The following is a 23,062-nucleotide window of genomic DNA, read 5'->3' as shown; positions in this document are numbered from 1 at the left end:
GTCCAGGTCAGATGGGAAGGGTCACCAGCTGCACATTCATTGCATACAGTCAAGCTCCTAGGTGAATCCACTTCAACACCACCCTCACAAAACAATATCACCTCCTCCTTCTTCTCTATGCTTCCCAAGGCAACCAGAGCTGTGCCCCAGCCACAGGCTGCAGTGGGATCTTCTCAGCTGCACTCATGAGGCACGGATCAGAGTGGTTAGGAACTGGCCCATGGCACTTGCCGGGGCTCTTGACTGTCCTCGATGGCAGACCTGCGTCCCCCTCATGTTAGCTTTCCTGGCCCCTTCCTTCAGTCCAAGTTAGTTGCCTTTCCCAGAGGTCAACAGCCCATGGAGCCCTCAGGCCCAGCGCTGACCTTTTCATATTGCAATGTTCTCTGCAGCCATCCATGACCCCCACCGCAATCTTGAGCCTCAGCTGTGCTCAAGGCTTCAGTTGATTCTGCCGTGCACTTGGCCAGGAAAGAATAGCTGTCCACTGGCTTCCTTTCCATAAAAGATGCATAAAGTGGTGCGGGGCCTCAGCATCCCCGTTCTCACAAGCATCTTGCCTCTCTGCTGTAGCTTGCTGGCCTCCAGGACCATGCCCAACCCACGTAGGGCTGTCAGGTCCTCTCAGGAGCATTTGAAATGTGAACAGATGGACACATGAATGGCATGATGAAAGGAGCCTTGCAATGGCAGGGCCCGAGGAAGTAGATCTGTAAATCTCACAGTTAGAGGAGTCTGAAGCCACCCAGATCCTGCCTTCCCAAGGCTTAATTATTTAGCACTTCTCCCAATTCACTCTCCAGTAGGTGTGAGGGTGAAGATCAAACTGCAGACACAAAGACTTGACCTGCAATAGCTCAAACAAAGTAGAAGTTTGTTTCTCGTAACTTAACTGTCCCACAGCGGTCAGAGTTATGCACTCTGACGTCTGGCTCCTCTGCCATCTTCAACACTGGGTGCCACTTCTGTCCCTGCAGAGGCAGCTGATGCCTTCAGAGGGAAGGAGGAAAAGACGTGAAGCCATGAGACCCTGGGGCCAGGCCTGGAGAAAGCACAGGGAACCGCTCAGGTCCACTAGTAGGAAACTGGACACAAGGTGGCACCTAGCTCTAAGGGCAGGGCCAGGCAATGTTGTCCACATCTGGCTTCAGGTCCTACTACAGAAGGAAGGAAGGGAAGTTCTTCCACACACTGTGATATAAAATATCGATTTCACAGCATCTTAATATCTAAAGGCTGGATCATTTCAAGAGATGACCTAATTATATCACCTGCTTGCAGCAGAAATCAGTCACAGAGCTCGGAGATGATTTTGCCACCTCCCTTGGCTACTCCTGCAAGGCTCCTGGTAAATTCTAATTGCAGGAATCTTTCTTTCAGATACGGGCATAACTATTAAAACCTGGAAAATACTCCCCAAATTAACCAACAAGAGACACCAAATTGGCCAGAACCACTCTCTCCTCAGTTATATTGAACAACTTCAGAGCACTGAACATTTTGCACTTGTTAAAAGTCCAAGAACTCTAAATTTCAGAGTAAGAACTTCAGATGAAGCATAGGTTAACTTAGGTCCCTAAACAATGCCATCTCCCGGCTGCCAGCGACCTTACCCGTAGTCCCAGCTGTGCTCAGTGGTGGCAGGATTGTCAAGCTCTGGGTGTGCTTGCTATATCTCAGCCACGCATCCAAGGCTTTTCAAGGCAGTGAGTGAATTGAGAACAAAAGTCGGAATGACATAGGTTGAGTTTCACTTAACAGGAATCTGAGTGCCACCACCTGAAACCCATCAATCCCTGCAGAGCACCCTTTTTAAATAAAGGAGATCAACACAAGCTGGACCTTCACTAGGCACCCAACTTGGGACAGCACTTCCCAGCTGGACAGGAGTGAGCAGACTCTCAAAGATAGCCAGAGCTGCTCGAAAGGCTGTTTGCTTATTTGGTCCTGCCATCACTGGTTTCATCTGCCAGGTTTCGACCAGAGCCTGTCACGCGCAGTCCCCCAACCCCACCCCGCTCCATTGCACTCCAGACAACCTAGGCTGGATTTCCACTGAAGGGCAGGGCCCACCTTGGTACTTTCACGCTCTGGCAGCCCCATCCTTGCCTTCTGCCAGCTCACTGGGATTTTGCTCATGCACAGAGGCTGCAAAGTGCTCTTTGTCAAACACCTGTGTTGCTAATCCATCTGACTTGTTAATAGTGCTTACAAGAATTTCAATGGAAAAAAAAAAACTCTAATTTTTAAAATGTTATTAGTGAGGATGTGACACTATCCACACATATTGATAATAACCTTTCAACTGCCTCTTGCATTTTAAGTTTTTCTGTGTATGACTGATTCAGAATAGGTGGGGTTTTCAGAGTGGAGACACAAACACACCTCTTTGGGCCGAGGTCATCCAGTGTGCCCTGCGAGGCCACCTCAAGGACAATCAGGGTGTTCAGTGGGCAAGACTGGAGCAGCTGGGTGGTAGGCTTGAGAAACTTGGCTGGAGAATTCAGTGCAGAGAGAACAAATGCTTTGCTTTTCTGGTGTTCAAAATTTGGCAGATTCGGGGGCTGGAGTGTAAGTTTATAGAGATGCCACGGAAGACAAGTATGCGGACACGAGGCTCTTTCTTGACAATCAGTGGGACAATCCACTTTCGATGACAAATCCCAAGCCCCACATTCTACTTTCATTAAGGTTTCACTTAAAATCTGCAACTGGCTTTTTTAAAAGTTTGATCTCGAGGACAGTACTGCCTTTCACGCAGCTTCCTATCGGGCTGGGCCTTTTTCCTGTTTCGCCTCTGAGCACCGAGGGGACAATGGGCAGTTGTGTGACCACACGCTGGCAGCCACTGAAATGGGGCAGGACATGCCGAGGGCCACAAGGTAGAAGACTCCTAAGTGTGCTCATTTGTGCTCTTCCCATGTCCTGTAAAATACCTGACCTTGCAGATGCTGGACGACCTTACAATTTAGTGGAAACCAGCAAAGACTTTTCTGCACCGTTATTATTTTGAATAAAGTGGTTAATAACTTTGGAACCACTTCACTGAGTTTATCCAAGTACACACCGTTTGCTAGGCCACCTGGGTAACAGAGGACTGGATGTCAGACAGAAGGCCTGGGCAGGAGGGCCAGAAAGCCACATGCAAGCTCCTGCTCTGACACTGACAAGCTGTGCAGTCCTGAAGAAGTCGCTTTCCTTCCCTTATCCTAGTTTCCTCCGCACACAGACTGGCAAGGCCAGGCTCTCCAGCTCTGAGCTCTGCATCCTCGGTGATACTAGACCTGGAGCACACAATGCATGCACACTGCTGTCAGTCCTCTGTCCCTTGGGTCCCCTCCCACCTGCACGTGCCCTCCACCTGCCTCAGTGTGTACAGGACTCACCACCTGTTTGCTTCCTGCGGAGGGCTGTCCTTGCACTGCTGGAGCTCAGAAACCTGAGGTGCCTCCGAGTTTACAATGTGGCTCCCTCGCCGAGGATTAAACTGAGTCAGGACAGCGTCCAAGAGGGAAGAAAGCACCCGGGACTGAGCCCGCACTCACTCCAGCTTTGCAGTTTCCGGCTGGCTCTCCCCGCCCTCCTAAGCTTCTCCTAGGAACATTTCCTCGATGAATCATTAGCACACAAACCCTTGATCTGCTTCTGGGGGATCTGGTTTAAAATGCTCACCTATGAGGCTGAGAAAAAATAATAGCGACACTAGTAAAACAGGCTTTTATTCATCTGCTGTGTACACAATTGGGATTTGCACCTGGTGCCCAAAGGTCCCTGGGTCTCAGTGACTGGGGGAGGGGGAGCTGTTGAATGAGGAATCTCATCCGGTTGAAAATCCCACTTGTCCTGAAGAGACCTAAGCTCGCGGCCCACCAGTGGGGGGAGGGTACGTAACCGTGTGGCAGGTGAACCCTGAGGGTGGATCCAGGGTAGAAATTGCCCAGGAAGTGACGATCGGCTCCAAGTTTCACAGTTAGCTGCGTGGACAATCACAAGCGTCAGTACCGTCTTATTTCTCAGCCACACGCCCAGCCCCAGAGGTGCACTGAGCAGCACCAGATCTTTCCCTCCTTGATGAGCTGCTCTGGAATTTGCTTTCCTTCCCTAGCTCCTTCCTCTCTTCCCTCCCTTGGGGACAAATACAAACATCTAGGTGTCGTTCATGCAGCACAGTCCGGCGGATATGAGAAGCCACGTCTGCTAGGGTGAGTGGCCAGGGTGTGTGCTGGTGCACTGTGTATGGTGCTCCCAAAGTCAGTGAGGACTGTACAGGAGAAGCCCAGGGCTTGCGTCCAGGGAATTAGAAATGTCCTCCTGGGGAGGGGACCAGGATGGGGCACAGCAGAGCCCAGAGAGTGACGCACTAAGCCATGGTGTGTGCGCTGGGAGAGGAGTTGAGAGTGAAAGATCAGCTAAAATAAGAGAGAGAGATGTGCAGAGGAAACAGCAGGAGATGCTTTAATTTGCAGAAGGATTTGAAATTCATCCTCTAGGCATCGAGGAAGGGTTGATGAGAGTGTCCTTCCAGCAGCTCCAGGGTCACACATATCCCTCGTGTCCCCCAGCCCCCAAATCCAGAAATGTCAGGTGCACAGGGAATTTGTTCCCTCCCCAGGACTCCTCACTCCGCCCGCCGATGGTGCCTGACACAGACGCTGGATTCAAACCACCAGTAAGCTGGGCCAGGCGGGGGCCCACAGTCCTTAATGAATGGGAGTCTGATCACCTGTTCTTCACAAAGGGAGGAATTAAAAACTCATTCATATCAGTGACAGGGTAGAAAAAAAGCAGCAGTCTTACTCCAGCCTGATAATGGAGATACCAGCCCCTGCTTTATGGAGTCTTAATTAGATCTCCTCAGTCTTGTTTTTATTTCATGTTTGCCTTTTTTAAAAATAAAGGAAGAACAGCCATAATCTCATACCACCGGAGAGCTTATTTTATGGGCAGAATACAGATGCCGCTGCTGTGTGCTGTGGGGCTCCGGGATGGAGGAGCTGGGGAGGTTGGCTGCCTTATGCTGAAGGCAGGTGAACACTAGCTTTTCCTAGTGAAGTCTCAATCTAAAAGTGCTGCAGCTACTGAGGACACTGCACCTTCCTGGGCCAGGGAGGGGCGGGCCAGAGGAACCCCAGATGGGAGAGGGCAGGAAGCAGAGGGAGCTCCTGAGCAAGGCATCCAGGCCCTTTCTCATACACTTCAGTGACTCAGGACATTCTGGAGCCAGGCACCAAGAAAAGAGTCTTGTGGAAGGGCATGGGCGAGGCCAGGTGCCAGTTGGGCGATAGGCCCATGTCCAGCTCACTGTGAACTGGCTCTGCCCTGAGGGGTGTAGGTTTATCTGAGATGCTGACTACTCGCCAGCAAAACACAGTGAAATTAGACCCCGGGATGCCTGGGATGCACCTAATTCCACCAGGCTTAGAGGTGTGAAGAAAGGGTGTCACCACAAGCAGCAGAGCGACAGATGTTGACCCTGGGGATTGTGTTAGCTTCAGGTGACAACGAGACAAACTCGAGGGAGACCTCGCCCCACGATGGCAGACAGACATACATACGAGCCAGACTGGGCCAGAATCTCGCAATTTCCTCCAGGAGAAACAGGACCTCTGAAGTTGGCCTTGTGCTGTGCCGAATCTCAACTCCAGTCAGCCAGTCTTAACAACAAGCTTGGCCGACCCTGCCTCCCCATAATCCCCCTAGAGATGGGCACCAGTGTCTCGGTCTTCAGCAGGTACCTCCCCCTCTATTGTTCTCAGCCCTCCTGGTCCCTCTGCTCTCCTCCCTGCATGTTCCAAGGCAGGTGCCTCAAAGCCAGAGCCACCTGGGCTGAAGACAAGCCTGTCCAGTGGGGCTGGGTGACCCAGCCAACGTCCCAATCAAAACCAGGAACAGAGAGGTCAGAATCAGGCCATTGTGTAAGAGTCACAGTTTGGGAAAGGGTCAGCACACCATGGCCCAAGACCAAGTCCCACCCACCTCCTATTTTCTACATGAGCCCCAATTGAAGCACAGCCACACCCGCTCATTCACTGTCACCTGCAGCGTGAGAACAGCAGGTGCATCAAGCCCATGGAGCCTGAAATACTTATCTCTGGCCCTTCCCAGGATGTGCTTGAAGGCCATGGCTTTGAGCTTGGACTTGGCTTGCAGCCTACTGTGCATGCACCATGGGGCTCCGGGGCTCCCTCTGACACCGCCAGGAAGCCTCCTTCAGGAGGTTGGCACTGTGCTCAGCGTGAGTCCCAGGCACATGAACACCAAGCCTCATCTTCTCACCCTGCGCAGTGAAGAGAATTTCTCTGCCCTCTGTAAGTTCCACGCAGAGACCTAGAAGATAGCAGCAAGGGAGAAAGCAGCACAGCTCTCAGGGAAGGGTGCCGGTGAGGCTCTTCTCTCTGCTGATGGGCCAGCTCAACTACTGGGGGAATCCATCCTTCTGTGCCCCTGTTTCCCAGACCTGAGTAGCAAGGTGCCCTGGAGGGCCTCATTTTAGAGGTAGCTACAGGCCTGGTCACAATCCTGAGCAGTCCACCTCCTTAAGACATGGAAGACTTTTGACAACCTTTCATCGTGTTTGGTCAACACAGGAATTTACACAGTTGAAGAAATCCCGAAGGTCCATCCACTTGCTGGACAGCTATTAAGTACCCACTGTGCACCAGGCACTGTGCTTAGCATGACAGAAAGAAAAATAAAGATCGCCTTCCGTCACCTTCCATCCCTACTGCTCAGTGTCTCCTGTGCTGCAGCCCCTCAGATGTCCTGCTTCGCCCAGGCAGGCAGGAGCATCAGGAATCCTTGCTCCTAGGATGACACCACTCACCTGTGACGAGTAATCTATAACAGGCTAATTCACCAAGGAAGCATGAGGATAGAGTGGAAACATTAGGAAAGCAATTAGATACCTACCTTTTCATATACATAAAAAAGGGTAGGGCTGGGGATTTAGCTCAGTGGTTCTGCTGCCTGCCTCACAAGCACAAGGACCCGAGTTCTATCCCAGGTGCCAAAAAACAAGAAAGAAAAGAAAGAAACTGTATTGCTTTTGTTCAACAGCTAATGTGGGGAAGGGACAACCTGGGGCTCTAGGATACTCGAAGAGAGGACTGTCGGGAGGGGCCTCAGCGACAGACACGGAGGCTAACGGTGCACGTGTGGGCGCGAAAGCTCCTCCTGCCTGCAGAAACGCAAGCAGGCTGAGAGGCTTTCTGACCAGTTGGAGCCATGCGTATTGATCAATTTGCTTAACAGAAATAAAATGATGACAGCGGCCTCACACTCCCCCAGGGAGGTGCAAGAGGTGAAGAGGATCTGGGTGGGAGTGTTGGGAAGATTTCCTCTCCCAGGCAAGCCACTTCCCACCAGGACCTGTGCTTATTCGTGGGCTCTCACTGCCTTAAAAAGAGAGCAGTGGCTGAACTGAAGTAGCCACTGTTCTCTCAGATAAGGCCTGTTTCCTTCCTCGGCCCTCAGAGAGCACGGACCAAGCACACACCAGAAGAATCTCTTTAAAGTTCTGTTTTGATCGAATCGCAGTTGCATCATTAAAAATACACACAAAGACCCAAGCAAAACAAGGAAGAGTCTGGTGTGAGTGCTCATTCTTGGAGACGGTCACTGGGAAGACGTCCAGGCACTTCAGTAGTGGGTCGATGTCATGCTCTCCCCAGGAGGCTGACTGGCCACTCCCCAAATTTACACTTGTGGCTTGCAGGGAGGGGCCCAGCAGAACTAGGCAAAAAGGCAAAACTAGTTTGCACAAGTGCGTTTGCAGGGACAGGCTCGTCCCCGTGTTGCCCGTGCTCTCCAGCCCCGGTTACCTCTGCGCACAGTTCCTTCTGCCGGCCTCCTCCCGGGCGTGGCTGGCCAGGACAGGCTCACTGTTTGTGGCTCACGGGCCTCTCCCTGCACTGGAGGGGCCTTCGCCCAAGAGACTGCAGACCTGCACACGCTCCCGGCCAGGACCTCCCTCAGGCACTCCCTGCCTTCTAGGGCCTGTGCTGTGTTCATGTTCTCGTCACCAAGCAGGGCATTAAGCAACTAGAATCAAAGGGGTTTTTCTTTTGGATACTGGGGGTTGGGCTTCTCATTGAGCTACATCCCCAGCTCTTTTTTAAAAATTTTAAGACAGAGTCATATTCACTCATTAGGTTACCCAGGCTGGGCTCAAACTTACGATCCTCCTTCCTCGGCCTCTGAAAGTGCAAATAAAGGAATTTAAAGCAGCTGGCAAATGCCTCCTGCAGCTGCTGTTGCGAGACAGTCTTTCCAAAGAGGCCTGGAGGAGCAGCGTGGCCCAGAGGGAAGGTTCGCACCACACAGGCAGGGGTGACCGCTGAGCCAGGGCGACTTCCCCTGGGGACGTTTATCTGCTTCTCCATTATCTCTTGCCATTCCAGAACTGCAGAGTGTCGCTCCCTGTGCCCCCGCCCTACCCATCCCTCCTGTTCTCCAGGACCCCAGCACAGCTCCGACTCACAAGTTCATGGACTCTGAGCTGGAAGAGCCGCACAGGTCACCTAGTCTAACGGGGCTCCTTAAGCGATGGGTGGGGAGGCCTCAGAAGCCCCCACGCCCTCCCTTCAGTTTCTACACAGTCAGGGTGCCGTCGCCCACATTATAAGGTGGGTCCTGGCCCATATACGCGCTGGGCATTTGTCACACTGAGCACGATCAAAACCTCCCTCGCCGTGTTCCTAGTCAGGGTGGGCCCTGGACAGGGAGACTCTGGGCCATCCCATCCCCTCCACTTTTCACTCAAGGCTTCCCCATGAAATATCTTTATTTACAGAAATAATCCTGCTGATGAAACAAGAGTGACAAATCGAGGGCTACAGAGAGAAGGTGAGTCGTCCGGAGTCATCGGGTGAGTGAACCGCAAACCAGGGCAAATGAGGCTTTTCACCTGCCCCCGCCTTCCGTCGCCTGCCCTCTGGGGGCAGCAGTGAGCCGCCTCCAGACACGTTTGCTCCTGGGACTCCGCTCCAAGCTCACCTGTGTGGAACCGCTGAGCGAAGGCCTGGCCCCAGCTGCTGCCATCGTAGGTCCACTCCACACCTCCGCGGAGAAAGGAGGCTGCTCAGGACCGCAGATGTTCTTAGTCTGAGGCAGAGCGAGCTGACGACCTGGCCAGGGCTGGTCTGGCACGGACAGGGACAGCTCACTACACCTGCGGCCCCGCAGGCCACCGACTCCACACGTCGGTGCCCGTCTGCTCCCGACGGCCAGCTCCTGGATGGCACAGGCTGCTGCCGCCACAGTCCAACGGGGCCCTTCAGAGCCGTCCGGGCCAGAGCGTGGCCCACGGCGGGCAGTGAGCCCTGAGCAAGTGGCGGCAAGGAGGTCAGAGCAGAGCAAATTTAGGTATCATGTGAAGCTGTGTGTTAGGGACAGGTAGACATTTGCTGGGCAGGTGTGGGACCTACCTTGACTAGGAACGCGCTGAGCGAGGTCTGAGACTCGTGCTCAGAGGGACAGTGCTGCGTGCCTGTGGGCCGAGACCCACACGATGTCGTGGGTGACGGCAGCCTTTCTCCATAGATGAAGAAGCCGAGGCCCAGCCGAGATCAAACAGTGTCTGTCGGGTCACAATAGGTCAGCTCAAAGCGAGGCCGTTCGCCTGGAGACCCAGAGAGACGGTCAGAGCCGTGCAGCGAGGTAGTCATCATCGCCGGGACAACGGGGCCTTTCTGCTGTAGGACTGCGAAGCACCGGAGGCCGTGGGGTCGGGGAGCGCTCCCCGGTCCTAGACGGAGACTCCCTCCTGGGAGACACCTTCCACGTCACTGCGCACCCTGTCCCGCCCACCTCCATGCCCCCTGCTCGGGATCAGCTGCACTGAGGGCGCGCACACCTGCCACGACCTACACACGTGAAGATCGCTCCACGAGCTCTGGGTCCAGTGCTGAGGCCAGGGCCAGGATTAGCAGGTGGCCAGCGTGGAGCCAAGGAAGGTGAGAAGGAAGCTGAAGATATTCGAGGGAGTAGATTAAAAGGTGGTGGGAGGGCCGGGGATTTAGCTCACTAGCGTCATCACCTGCCCTGCAAGCGCAAGGTCCCGAGTTTAATCCCCAGCACCCGCAAAAAAAGATGCGGTGGAAAAAGAGGACTCCAGGGAAGGAAAGAAGAGCCAACTCCCCCCCGCCCCGTTTACAGAGGAGTCTGCAGGCCAGTGTGGACGGGGAGGGGAGCTCGGGAGGGCCAGGCACCAGAGGCCTAGCAGAACCAGGCTTCCCTGCAGCTGTCGCTCGTGCCCTGCTTTTTCCCTCGGTGCCACTGGGAGCCATCGGAAGGCCTGGAACAGGGCTCTGAAAGTCTTCGTCCTGGAGGGGACAAGGGTGAGTGGTGAGGGTGGCTGGGCCCGCCATCAGTGCGGCCCCCAGCCACGCCTGCTCCGGACATGTCGGAGGTGTGGTCAAGGAATTCCTTCGCAGAGCACTGGCTGGATCCGGCGGATGGGTGCTGAGCTCGTCAGCAGCCTGAGCAGACGGCAGGGTGGGACAGAGCCACGCAGTGCTGGGGAAGGGCGACGCAGCGGGCGGTGGCGCCCCCACGCGTGCTCACACAGCTGCGGTGTCCACAGACTCTGAGGCAGGTGGGTACCGAATGTCTCGCCTAGCAGAGGGGCACGGCGGGCCATGTGGATGTCGACTGCAAAGAGCCCACGCTAATCAGATCCTGCAGAGCAGATGTGAGTCCAGGGGTGGCGGGCTCCTCCTGAGGGAGGGAAAGGTGAAGGCAGACGACAGACAGCAACGGTTGGGCTCTGCAGAGCTACCTGGGAAACACAGAGCAACTGCAGAGCAGGGGTGACCGGCAGTGTTGAAGGCTGCTCACACCACACGGGGCTGAGGACAGAGCTGGCACTGCATCTGGCCCTGCGGAGGGCCCAGCCTCATCATCCAAGTCGTTTCCGGATCTCTGAGCCTAATGGAGGAGGACGGCATTGTGCTGCATCAGAATTCGAACTCAGAGCTAGAAAAATAAATAGAGGAGACTCTTGGTGGTGTGGCCTTTCTTCAGCAGGGGAAATAATCACATGTCTGTGTGCTGATGGAACAATCCAAGAGAGCAGAGGGGGAGAGACAAAGAAGGGAGAACTTCTGGAGCGCTGGTGTGCACCACAAAGGGGAAGGGACCCACTGCATTGGTGTGGGACGATGTGAGTCAGGAGGAAATCTCACCAGGCTAAGAAGGGAGGAAAGCGACTTAGCCAAGATGCCAGCTGTGATGACACCCAGTGCCATTCGACGAGCCTGTGAATGCCAAGTGAGGCCTGTCCATGTGTATTTCTCTCCAGTCACTGTGATCACTGTTATCAGCAGGCGAGGGCCAGGCCCACTGCCCCAGCAGGTGCCAAACTTCCCTACTTCCAGGGTCCAGAAAACATCGATGCAGTGACTCACACCTGCCTCAACCCTAAAATCCCCATTCATTATCCAGGGTTGAAAGTTCAAGAGCCACGGACATGGGATCCAACGAGCTGCTCTTGAGTCTTTGGCAGAATACTTTGGAAATAAGTGGCATTCAGCTAGCATCATCCCGCAGGAATCGCTGCTCAGAGAGAGCTGTGGGAAGCCATGCTCGGCAATGCTGGGGCGCTGTGAGTCAGCTGAGAGCAGCGGCTCCATTCTGCCAGAGTCCAGGGCCCTCCCTGAGGTCTGTCAGCAGAGGCCCTGGTCTTCTGATGCTGCCTCAAGCGTAGGGCAAGGTTTGCCTCTGAACGCATCCGTGAAACTGACCGTGAAACTGACCCTGAGCCTTTTAGCTGCCATCTCCAGGGTCTGCGAGGACCCTGAGCCTCCTGAGTCACAAGGCTCTGGACGGAACCCCGCACCAGGCACAGGCTGTGACCACACCATAGTGCTCGGCGTGGGCTGCGGCGTCCTAACCTGGGAGCTCTTGTTTTATTGCTTAGTTACCTGTGATCTGCAGACCTATTTGTCTTGGAAGAGATTTCTGACCAGAATCGGGAAAATAAAATAAAGGGACAGGATTTCCAAACAATCAAGCACTGCAGATAGGCACAGAGTATGTTCTCGCATACACACAAAAAAAATGTTTTAACAATGATAAATAACAGTTTTCAGAGGTTTGTCCCCTGCATATTGTAGCTAATGTTTAGGCTGAAGGTTAAGAATCAGAGGGAGCAATCCTATCACCCAGTCCTTTACTTCCTCTCGGAATATGTTCGTTGGCCTTTGTTTTTGTTTTGTTTCTTGTTTTTAAGCATTTCTAGGAGTAGTTATCAGCCCTTTGCAAAGCAGACAGCCCCAAGGCCTGGAGAAACATCACTGGGTCTTGATGAACCTAAGAGCTTGTGCTTGTGGAGGTTGCCCAGGGCCACCTGCTATCAAAAGCCAACAAGTGTGGTTTTACCAGCACAGTCCAGACAGAGGAGCCCCTCTCAAATCTTTGAATTACTCGAAACAGCAAGAATAAAATGTTTATGTTGTTGTTATTGTTGTTGTTTTGTTTTTTGTTTTCTTGAGACAGTGTCTCACTGTGTAGTTCAGGCTGGACTTAAACTCACTAGGTAGCCCAGGCTGACCTCAAACCGTCAGCGTTCCTCCTGCCCCAGCCTCCTGAGGGCTAGGATTGCAGGTGTGCCACCTCGTGCCAGGCCAGGAATGAAACATTAATGCCACAGTGGAGGGCACAACTGCAGGGAAGGCTGCTCGGTTGTAGCCCTCGCGGCTGCCCTCTCGCCTCTCCACTCTAGCATTATTTTGATTGATCTGTTGTAAAGATCCATTGAAATGGCTAAAGCCTTGTTTGTTTTAGTTTCTCTTTCTAAAGAGAAAAGGCAATAAACATCACAAAGAATGTATCCGAGCATACATTCTCTCTGACGCATTAACGAAAGCAATCAATATGAATAACATTTGTCAAGGAGTGTGATTCTGGGAAACCCCAGCCTGAGCTGGGAGCCCCTTTTTCATGCAGAGTCTGCCACCCTGTGAAATACAGTGGTACTGCAGCAGCCTGTCCAATAAAACCAAACAAAACAGCATCCGCTGGAGACTCGCTGAGACACAGGGACATCTCTGGGTCAAAGCCCAAAGGTCAAAAATGTACCTCGGAGCTCCTCAAAAATGAGTATTAACAAGAAACCAGTCCAACTCACTTTCAATCAACTTAGAGCACCAGCGGGGTATCTAAAATTGATGTGTTTGGGTTGAAAAAGCAGCCCCAGACTGAATTCCTCTAACCTACCTAGAAAAAAGCCATAGACCAGGAGAACAAGGGAAGTCACAGTTCGCCTAGGTCCTCTTCATATTGTTTATTTCATCTAACGAAAAAGGATGGTTGCAGTCCCTCTCCCAGGACCAGGACCCTGGTGGCTGGCCTGTCCCTGAGGGGCTGGGATCAGAGTAGCACAGACCCCAAGCCCCGGGGACCCAGGAAGGGCTCAGAAAGAGCCAGGAGGGTCAGGCAGGTCCCCTGGGCATCCCTGCCGGCCTGCTGGCCGACTGAACCTGGGGCAATGACAGCTTCGCATGGCAGGGGTACTGTGGGGCCTGGTGAAGGTGGGCCGACTTTGCTTCGCTTCCCCCTCGCATGGCCCAGCCGGCTATCACTACAGGTCCCTGATCTCCCACCTGCGAGCCCCTCACCTCTGTGCACCCCAGGAGGACGCGTGCCTAGCAAATGGTGCTCATACTTGTCTATATTGACAAGTATTGTCACTGGGAACAAGACACCGGATCACTGGGCAAGACACTGGGAACTGGGCGGGAGGAAGCAGAGCCCAGAGCAGGTCCGAGGCCGGAAGAAAGTGAGGGTGGGCCTGGCAGCCCTGCGGAAGGGTCCCCTGCTCCTCCCACACCCCCACAGTTCCCTTCCTCCGAGGCTGAGCTCAGACTCCTTGGGCTGCCTGGGGCTCCCTGTGCTCTCGCTCTTTTCATGACCAACATTGCTTCTTGAAAATCCCAAACCTAAGCTAGAAGACTTGAACAACGAAGGCCAGGACTTTCCTCTGTTCAGTTCACTCCTGAGAGAGGCTCAGGTTCATCTTTCCTCTTTTTCTCTCCCCCAAAACAATCAAATGCACATGCATACATTTTGATTTCCATTTCTTGAACCAAAGATAACAAAATCTATGCAAATTTCACACTTTGCCTTTTCTGTTTTTTATAGTACATTCTGAAAGAGACTCACTGTCAGTTTGGAGCAGTCTCGGTCCTTTGTGTCACTGTGACACGAGTCCCCCGTTACATGCAGTAAACACAGCACAGTTCTTTCAGCCATGTCCAATGGGTCTGTTTTTAATTAGTCTGAACATTTTACCATGACAAATACCAGTCATAAATAACTTTATGCATATATTACTTCATTTAAAAATCTTATTAGCACAGGTTTGTAATAACAAATACTTTCCTTTTTACTTCCTCTCCCCTCCCTTTTTGCCTTTCTCCCTTTATCCTTAGATCTCTTTCTAACCTCCACAAAATCTCCGTTTCCTCTCATGTTTTACCTTGGCTCTCTAAACTCTTTATCCTTTGGGTTTTTCAAAGAAGAGAAACCAATGCTACAGTCAGCCGTCTGCATCTGATTTGTTCCATTTAGCTTTATCGGCTTGAGGTGCATCCATGTTCCTATAAATGATTATCTGTGAAGAGTGAAGATACATATTTTCAGGGAAAACTCCTACCAGCAGTCCTGCAGGTGAGCTGCTCAGCTGTGTGCCATCCTCTGTGCACCTCCAATTTCCAGGCCTGGGCATTTTCCCGTTCCCTATGCCCCCTGAGAGGCACCTTTCCCCAAAGACTGGCCAACCACATACTGCTCAGCTTTCAGATTTTTGCCAAATCAATAAGTGAGAAATGTTACCTCCATGTGGTTTTAATTTACATTTTTTTCACAGTGACGTTGTGCATTCTTTATAAATTTCAAATCACTTATAAATGTTTTCCTGTGACTGTCCATTATTTTACTCATTTTTCATCAAGTTTCTGGTCTTTAATTCCCCTCAATTTCTAAAAATGCTTGGAATGATTAGTCCAGTATCGGCAAAACACATTGTAAATACTTCCTCCCAATTTATCACTTATTATGGTATATTTTGCCATTCAAATGTCTGCGGGAACTTTTACATCATCTGATCCATTGTCACCCTTATTAGTCTGCACTGGGTCAGGCCATCAGCACTGGAGAGCTGATGTGGCTTAGGTATTAAATATCCCCTAAAGGTCCTATGCTAAAGGCCAAGTCACCCTCCTGTGGCACTCTTGGGAGGCAGACCTTGAAGGGGTGGGTGGGCCTAGATGAAGTTGTCCCTGAAGTCCTACCCCTGAGGAAGGCTCCCTCTCTGCCTTCTGGTGACCACGAGGAAAGCAGCTGTGCCCCACCCTGCTCCCCTCACCATGTGCTGCCTTCCTTGGCCTCAGAGCACTGAGGACCAACCAGGGACTGACACCTCTGAAACGATGAGCCAGAGTTAACCCTTCCTTCTCATAAACTGTGTGTCTCAGGAGTTTTATCCCTGCAACAGAGAGCTGACAACACCAAGGCCTTCACTCACTCATAGACATAAACATATAATTTCCCCTTATTAATTAGTGTGGTATGAGACAGAAACCAATTTCCAAATATTGAACCATCTTTGCATTCCTTAAATAAATGTCTCTTGAGTATGATGTATTATTTTCCTAACACTATATTAGATTCTATTTCATACCATGTAGGAATTTTGCTGAGATATTCATTTTGAACCTACTCTATGGTTTACTCTTTTTGTAATATCTTTGGGACATTTAGAATTAATACAGTGTTGCTTCATGAAAATAATTTGAAAGCAATCCTTTTTAGGCTCTGCAAAAGTGGTTTAATGTTGGCATCCTCTGGTCTTTACAGATTTGATAGAGATTTTCTTTAAAATCATCTGGACTTGGTAATTTTTCTTTAATGGAATAGTTTTTTGATGACTTTATTTGATGGAATTCAATTTCAACTTTCTAACTCTGTTGAAATCAACTTTGGGGAATTGTGTTTATTTAGGGCATTTCCCATGTCACTTTAACTCCTGAAACTTATGTGTAAACAGTAATGAATTAGTCTCTTATGATTATTTCAATCTCTTTCATTCCCAATGGTTATTCCTCTCTTGTCATTTCTTATTTTGTATATTAATGTACCTCCCTTAAAAAATATAACTAGTGCATTATGTATTCTCTTGTTTTATTCAAAGCCATAGTTTTAATCCAATTTCCTCCATTTTTCCATTTCCTACCATATTTATTTCTTTTATCTTCTATCTTTTGTCCATGTATTTTTGCTTTGCTGTTCATTCTTTAGCTTTTTGAGTTAGAGATTTAATTCATTTAATTCCCACATTTTATTAGTATTGATACAAATATTTAAGATAGTAAGTATGCCTCTGATCACAACTTTAATTATATTTCATATATTGATTTGTAGTTGTTCATGAAAATTTGTTTTGTTTTGTTTTGTTTTTTGAGACTGAGTCTTGCTGTGTAGCTCAAGCTGGCCTCAAACCTTGTCTTCCTGAGTTCTGGGATCACAGGTATGTAATACCACACCCAGCTTCATGGAATATTTTAATTAACAGCTTTACTAGATTTTTTTCATGTCATAAAATTCATACTTTGAATATACGATCTACTGATTTTTAGTACATTCACAAAGCGGCACAACTATCACCATCTAACTCCAGAATATGTGTTTTCTTACTTTGGAAATGTAATACAGGCAGACTTATACACTATACGGCTTTTCTGTCCTGCTTCTGTCACAGAGTAAGGATTTAAAAATTCATCTACTGGTAGCAAGTGCTTGCATTTCTTTCCTTTTGCATATCTTGTATTTGGAATATAACAGTCTACTGTATGAATACACATCAGCTTTTGTTTATTACACAGATTGTTTCCACCTTTTGGCTAATGTTTCTGTGAACATTTGTACACAGGATTTTCTGAAGGTGCCTTTTCAGTGCTCTTGAGAATGTTCTGAGGAGGCAGTCCTTGCTTCATATGGTAACTCTGCTTAACTAACTGAGAAACTGATAAAGTGTTTGTGAAGTGACTGCATAATGTATATTTCCACCAGCAGAACACAAGGGTCTCTGTCTGTCTACAAGTTCACCAACATTTGTTTGGAGATGACCACCCTAGTGAGCTTCAACAGCATCTCCTTGTGGGCTGGACTTACATCTTCTTAATGACCAATGGTTCGAGCTTCTTTTATTGTGCTCATCTGATATCTGTGGGTCTTTGGAGAAATGTTTATCCCTTTCCTTTCCCTGCTTCTAACGGAAATATTTGGTTTTTTATATTAAGTTACATTTGTTAATATCCTGCATACGATCCACATATCAGATACATGATTTGCAAATACTTTCTTTTTTCTGTGGTTTGCCTTTTTACTTTCTTGAATGGATCCTTTAAACAAAATTTTTAATTTTCATAACGTCCAATATATCTATTTTGATTGTGTCTGTTTGGAGTGTACAAGTGCCCTATGCAAGCTGACTATAAATTATTTATATGTTCTTTTCTAAGACTTTTTTACTTTTAGCTCTTGGATTTAGGTCTGTGATCCATTTTCAGTGAATTTTTATGTATGGGGTCCAGATTTATTCTTTTGCGCATAGATACTTGGATGCCTAAACCTCATTTGATTAAAAACTGTCCCTGCCCCTCACTGAATGATCTTGGCAGTCTTGCTAAAACCAACAGGCCATAAATATGTGGGTTCATCTCTGGATTCTCAGATGTTTTCTACTAATCTGCATTTGTCTTTATGCAGGGTCTACACTGCTGATTATTCTTGTTGTTTTGTAGTAAGTTTAGAAGTTTAGAAGTGTGAGTCCTCCAACTGTGTTCTCCCTTTCCAAAATCATTTTGTTGGTAGTCTGGGTTCTTTGTTACATCCAACACGAATTCGAGGATCACACTGTCACTTTCCACCGAGGAGTCAGCTGGTATGTTGTTTGGTATTATGTTAAATCTAGGAATTATTGGCATCTCTGCAATATTAAGTCTTCTAACTTACAAGCACAGGATGTTTTTCCATTTCATTTTTTCAAGGGTGTTTAATAGTTTTCAAGGTACACGCCTTACACTTTTGTAAGTCTATCTCAAAGTATCTTATCCTTTTTGCAGTTATAAATGAAGTAGTTGTCTTCCTTTCATTTTTAGATTGTTAATTGCTAGTGTATAAAATACAACAGGTAATGCTGTTATTAATTTTCCGCTGCAGCTCAAATAAATATCACCAAGTTTTACTGAAATTTCTTATTTTGGCTTCACCTACCAAAACGTCAGTGATTAAAAAAAAAATGGAAGTGATGTCAGCCAATTTCGTTCAAACATCCCCTAACTTAGGAAGCAGTTAAGAGACAACAGTGGTCTTTAGAGTACGTTTGAAGGGTCCAAAGATCCCACAAAAATCCTGTAGCCCCTTATCTTCTTTTGTCTCCGCCTTCCCTTCGCTTCTGCCCCTTAGTAATTCTCTACTTTATGGTTATACATAGGAGGACAGATTGTCCTTCCTCTATAAGTCAGATGAGAAGTGCTCTGTGTATGGCGCAGTGCATGGAGATGGAGGTTAGAACGTTTAGACCCTGGCCCCATTTTCCCTGCCACCTGTCCAGTTACAAGACCCTGGGAAGTTACTTCCCTCCCAAATTCACAGTCCTCACTACCAACATGTAAAGGTGGAAGGGGTCTGTGTGCCAAGCCAGAAGAACTGCCTTGGCTTAGGAGACCCATAAGACTTTTACAAATCACAAAGGTGCCTTAAAGGTACACAATGCCATGCAGACACGAATAGCTTTAGGTCAGCCAAAGACAGATATGGAGAGCTCATCATACTGTACGTTTTGGCGGGGTTAGGGACCACCTGGGAGAAGGCTTGGAGTGGCAGGGAGGGGTAACAAAAATCTCTGCTTTTGTCCTAGATTTTGAACCTCATCCTTGACTATCTGCTAAGTACTCTGGAGATGCTTATATTGGGTCTGAACTGCAAAATTCTAAAATAGCTTCATAATATTTTCCTCAGGCAGGAGACAGTTTTGTAGAAGGCCATTTGGGGACCAAATTGAGAACAGAGGCAGCTGTCTCTGGCATCTTTTAAAAGATTTTTATTGCTTCTCTTCTCCCCCATCTTTATTTACTCTGAAAGTAGGAAATGGGAATTGGGAAAGGCTGCCGCCCCCTCTCTGACTCTTGGCCTGCAAACCCTGTTCTAGGCTTTGGGATGAATGATCAAGCTGTGGGGCCTTGGCAGAATTCTCAGGAGTAAGTGCAGAAATTCAAGCAGCCTCTGTGAGCCTTAGGGGTCCCACTTACTTATATGATCAGGCTGGGGAGTGACGGGTGCATCAGCCCTGTCTCCTGTGCATATCTCTAAGACCCTCTGGTCTCACACATGGTTATTAGTGCCCTGGGTACATTTCCTCCAGGGAAAATGTCCAGTATGTAATTTAGTCTTAATGGTTTCAAGTAATCCTCTTCTCTGCTAACATTGTAGGCGGTTCACAGTGCAAACCTGCGGTAGCTTACACGTGGAACGTAGTGTGCTGTATACAGTCAGCTTTCCTTATTCATGGCTTGTGTGTCCTCAGATTCAAGGAAAGAGGGATCAGATATATTCAGACAAGTTGTTGCTGATGTGTGCTATGTGGCCAGGCCTAAAATGCTTACGTCTGTACCAAAAATACATAGCTTCATCTTTCTTGTCATCATTCCCTAAACAACGCAATATAACAATATAACAATGCCTTTGCATTGCATCAGGTACTACAGGAGATCTAGAGACTACTGAAAGTATATGGTGAGGCACGCACAAGTTGTGTGCAGATACGACACAATTTTGCATTGAGGGACTTGAGCTTCCGTGATTTTGGTGCCTGCTGGGGTTCATGGGTATGGACAGATGTACAGATGTACAGATGACTACATACAGTTCATCATACTAAAGCATATGTATTGAACAGACACTATTAGATTTCCCTTTCTTCTGCTGCTAATAGCATCCTGTCCTGCTTCAGTATCTTCCCTGTGTCCCTCAAGGGAAGGAGACCTCATTCTCAAGAGTGATCCTATTCTCTTGGGCCAAGCCTGATGACCTCCATTATCTTCATGAGTAAATAGCGGGAAAGCAGTTTAACAATTCATGGTGGGAAGCATGCTGGACCCTGCTGAGAAGGAAAGAGTCCCTCACTCCCAAGGAGGAAGTCATTTGTTGTCATTTGTTGTGCTCGTGTGTGAAGCCAGGGTCACCAGCCCTTGCTCCAGCCTGAGGACAGCACAGTATAATTCTAGAAGAGGGGACAGGAGCACCACCCAAAAGACAGAAAAAGAAAGAAAGACTGAGACCCAAGGATGAAGGTTCTCCAATCAAGAACCTTTCTGCTTCTGCCCAGAGCTCCAGGTCTCCAGAGCAGCGTGTCTGCATCAGGAAGCTGAGGAGGAGGTAAGAAGCCATGGACTCTCTGGCCCAAGGAGGCATCGCGGTCTCACTGCATCTTCGTCTTTCTTTGCCTGAGGGGTGACCCCCGGTGCTACCCACATTACTGCAACTCTGGGTGCTGACTCAGAAGCTCTCCTATCGGACTCAGGCCTCGGGGAAACAGCCCCCCAGCCATGTGACTGAAGGACCAACAGGCGGGCAGTGGGCCATGGGGGTCATCCACACTGGTCTAGATCCTGGGAGAAGCAGATGCTGCTGACCTCATAATTCTGGACTGCACTGGGGCGAAGAGACGCACGCAAGTGGGACAGGAAACACGGGTTGGCATGGATGGTGCCAACTCATCCTTTCTCAGGAAATTGCATGGGACGGGCCCTGGGGATTGAGTCCTCACACTGTTCTGCATCCTTGGTCCATTTTCTAATTTTTTAATTTTGAAACAAGGTCTCTCTAAGTTGCTAAGCGGCCCAGTTGGGATTCCAACTTGGGATCCCCCTGCCTCAACCTCCTAGAGGGCTGAGATAATAGGTGTGGGTCACTCATGAAATTTCTTGAAGAAACCTGTTCCAGTCCATCTTCACAGCCAACGTGACTTGACGGAGAGTCCTGGGGAGGAGAGTGAAGCACAGGCGTGCTGTGCTCCTCACTGGCTTGATGCGGCGATGTCTGGAGCTGAGGGTGATGGTTAGAGGCGGGCTCAGTTGCCGTGGCCCTAGGGCTGCCGTGGCGGGTGTGCCCGGCTGGTGTCTTCCCCCAGCACTGCGCCCCAGTGGCCATGAGGTGAGTGGCTTTGCTCCGCCACACTCTTCTTCCATGCACAGCAGTGGAGCCAGGAGCCATGGGATTTTTTGGTGACAGCCGTTCTTCCTGGGTAAGATGATATCTCAGTGTTGTTTTCTTGTTTTGTTTTGTTTCTTTTCTTCAGTGCTGTTTTAATTTGTGTTTCTCTAATGGCCAGCAATAATGAGCATTTTTTCATATGTTCTTTGGCCATTTATACTTCTTCTGAGAAGTACCTATTAATATAACTTTGGTTGCCCATCCTTTAATTGAGTTTTTTACCTTGAAAGGTCTAATTTTTTTTAGCTCTTTATATATGCTTGATGCTGGTCCTCTGTCCATGGGATAGCTGGCAAAATTTTTCTCATTCTGTAGATTGTCTCTTCATTCTGTTTCAAAAATATTTTAATATATATGCTTTTCTTTTCATTTATTCTACTAGCCTATATTAGTTTGCTGAAGAGAAAGCTATTTGCTATTATTTTTCTTTTTTGTAAGAATCTTTTAGGTTTATTCTTGTACTCTGAGTAACTCCTTCAAAGATGCTGATACAGGGCCAGGGATGTGGCTCAGTGGTGCCGCCACCTGCCTCACCAGTCTGAGCCCCAGTACCAAAAACAAAACAGAACCAGAGATGCCAATACACAGTGTACTGTTGTTCTCTTATTATTTTGTTAGGAAATTTTGTTTCGCTTTTTCATAAAATAAAAAACTAACTTGTCTAAGGTCAAACACACCATGAATTAGGGCCAAAGCCGAGCTACGTCCAATCACATCACTTCCAAAGCACTTTCTGACACCCACTGCTCTCCAGACTTCGGCTGCTTGAGCACTGCCCTTGGGGTAGTGACATGTGCCTCAGTGCTGTCACTTTCTGGGGTTTTCTCAAGTGGATTTCTTTTTTACGATTTATGTGCATCACATATTTATGTGTTTAATTATATTTATATTTAATACTGCAAATGTATGTCATATTTTAAGAACATCACACTTACTCTAGAAGCAAAAAGCCATTTATGGAGTACTTATCATAATTAGCATATAACCCAGAATATATGTATAACAAACATGAAATAATGCTATTATTTGCTAACCACATACCATTACCTGCCTAATGAGCTGAGCCTCTGGTCTCCTTTTCCATTTTTCAGAAGGGAAATTAGACGGTGCTGGAGAAATGTTGGTGGTGTCAAACTAAAGCTTTCTCCTCAAGATAACTGGAAGAACTAGCACAGCCAAATAGGGACGAGCTGTCTGGTCGTGCTGTCTGTCCATGGCTGTCTACCTCCTAAAATTACCTCCCGTCACACCAGGGACGCACGCCACATCACAGAAACCCTGCTCTTTATCCCGCTCTCCCAGGTGTGCGTGAGACTAAAGGCAAAGGCATATGCACAGCAGAGTCCCAGTCCTGGGGTCGGGACTGTGTTTAGAGCCTGGCACAACTCCTGCCCCCTGCCAAGGGGAGACGCTCGGATGCTACCTGAGGGAGTGTCACGAGGAGCCTCCACAGGTCCTTACCTTCCTGTCTGCTTATTCCTGGTCCATTTTTCAGATCGCCTAAGGGGAGAGCAAAAACCTCAGTGCGTGAAGTCTGGATACGTTTTCTATCGGCAGACGGGGAGGCCCTGGAGAGGAGAGTCCCAGGCGAAGTCATATCGAGAGGGGTGGTTTTGAAGACCCTGGGCAGAGGGAGAAACCATCCGAGTGTGAGACCAGCAATGTTTCGCAAGGACAGAAAGTCAATTTACAGGAACTGTACTATGTTCCAGCGCTGGCAAGACGTCACGAATGGCATAAAATTACTAAATCCTCGCAAAAAAAAAAAAAAAAAAAAAAAAAAAAAAAA

General features: G+C 48.9%; 1 long non-coding RNA gene across 1 annotated transcript; it reads right to left on the bottom strand.

Moving 5' to 3' along the window:
- Positions 1-10,912: 10,912 nt before the first annotated feature.
- On the bottom strand, positions 10,913-23,021 carry LOC104857316. Its single transcript, XR_778824.1, has 3 exons — positions 22,735-23,021; positions 14,477-14,611; positions 10,913-10,974 (listed from the first exon to the last, which is right to left on the bottom strand). It is a non-coding gene; the product is annotated as an uncharacterized LOC104857316 (long non-coding RNA).
- Between the last annotated feature and the right edge of the window lie 41 nt (positions 23,022-23,062).

Source organism: Fukomys damarensis, unplaced genomic scaffold (genome assembly GCF_012274545.1).
Source record: "Fukomys damarensis isolate Sample0158 unplaced genomic scaffold, DMR_v1.0_HiC HiC_scaffold_18, whole genome shotgun sequence".
Taxonomy (NCBI): domain Eukaryota; kingdom Metazoa; phylum Chordata; class Mammalia; order Rodentia; family Bathyergidae; genus Fukomys; species Fukomys damarensis.
This window is presented reverse-complemented; position numbering and strand designations above follow the sequence as displayed.